The 1773-nt window shown below is 40.7% G+C and overlaps 1 pseudogene; it reads left to right on the forward strand.

Annotated features, from left to right (window-relative positions):
• Positions 1–1638, forward strand: part of LOC108309107 — an 8973-nt pseudogene extending 7335 nt beyond the window's left edge.
• The last annotated feature ends 135 nt before the right edge of the window (positions 1639–1773 follow it).

The raw sequence follows: 1773 nt of genomic DNA on the forward strand, positions 1-1773 counted from the left end.
AAAAAAAAACTTTAAAAAAACAGAAGTAGAGCTTAGTCGTGGTGACTGTCAAGAAAGTATTTTGGAAAGAGGCTGCGGTATGAATAACTAGACCAAAGAAACCTAATACCAGTTGTTTCAGGAGCAGTAAATTATTTCTGACGGTGTGAGCAAAGGTCTTGCTAGAAAGGTGCTGAGGGGTCAAATTTCAGACATATTGCCAGGCCGAGGAAGTTTACACTTTATTTCATTAACAATGAGGCGTTCTTGAAAGTTTCATTGGCAGGACCTGAGATAGTTACAGACCCACAAGACACATGGATCTAGATTTTGGGAACAAGAAAAGTCAAGAGTGAGTATGCAGACTTGGGAATCAGGTATAATTAGTGGTTAAGATTAGATAAAAATACCTAAGAACACAGAGATAGAGAAATGGTTCATTAATGTTGCAAATGTCTATATGGTTAGAGATGAAATCGAAAAAGAAGTCATAAAAACAAGGTTCAAATAATAGGAAAGAAAACCAGAAATACATGATACTAAGAAAGGAATGGGTGGGTGTCGTGGCTCATGTCTGTAATCCCAGCACTTTGGGAGGCTGAGGCAGAAGGATTGCTACAGCCCAGGAGTTCAAGACCACCCAGAGCAACACAGCAAAACCCCATCTCTACAAGAAATAAAAATAAAAATTAGCCAGGCAGAGTGGTACATGCTGTAGTCCCAGCTACACAAGGCAGAAGGATCACTTGAGCCCAGGAGGTGAAGGATACAGAAAGCTACAATCACACCACTATACTCCAGCCTGGCTGGGCAAATGAGATCTTGTTTCCAAAAATAAAAAATAAGAAAGGATTTCTAGAATGAGAAGAAAACAACATGAAACGTGAGAAAAACAACATTCTCTGTTACATGGTAGGTGCTTTGCTTTAGTTTCTCATTAATTCATCAGGTCATGTCTCTGGGATAAACGTTATGTATTTCCTGCAGATATGGAAACAGAAGCTCAGAATTTTATGCCAGGTGTTGAAAGGCCATGTAGCTAATAGTTGATAGAACAGAGACTCACACTCTGGCAGTCCTGAGTTAACAGCGGAAAGCCCTCGGCCAGGCGTGAGCCATCACACCTATAATCCCAGCATTTTGGGAGGTTGAGGCAGGCAGGTCACCTGAGGTCAGGCGTTCAACAATGGCTCCTAGATATCTCATAAGGAACCATAAATCAGTTAGTGTGCTTTAGGCGACAAGCTTCAAAACTGAAACCTGTGCGAGAAGTGTTCAAATAGTTATCTGGGAACTTCCTGCTTTTAGCTTTCATATTTATCTTAGAGAAAGGGAGGAAGGAGAGGTGTATATGGATACATAAGCATTCAAATAAATGTTTATAATCTTATGACCAGAGTTTTAGGTCCAATGAACAAAAAGGCAGGGTCTTCAGAATTTCCTCAGTGCAATCTATGACCTGGACATTGTTATGCCGGGATCCACACTAAATGCTCGGATTACAGGGATGAACCACCGCACCCGGCCCAAGACTTTCCTACTGTTAACTCAGGACTACTACGGGAGTGTGAATCTCTGTTCTATCAACTATTAGCTCCGTGGCCTTTCAACGCCTGGCATAAAATTCCAAACAATGGCTTGGAAATTAAGATTCCTTAGCTCTAATCCTTGCTCTGCTAATAATTAATAGAGTGAAATCAGACAGGGTTACTCACATGTGTGTGCCTCAGTTTACTGTTAACTGAAGAATGACAATGTTCACAAATGTGGAAAGGAGGTTTTTTTTGTTTGTTT

Source organism: Cebus imitator, unplaced genomic scaffold (assembly GCF_001604975.1).
Source record: "Cebus imitator isolate Cc_AM_T3 unplaced genomic scaffold, Cebus_imitator-1.0 Scaffold5, whole genome shotgun sequence".
Lineage (NCBI taxonomy): Eukaryota > Metazoa > Chordata > Mammalia > Primates > Cebidae > Cebus > Cebus imitator.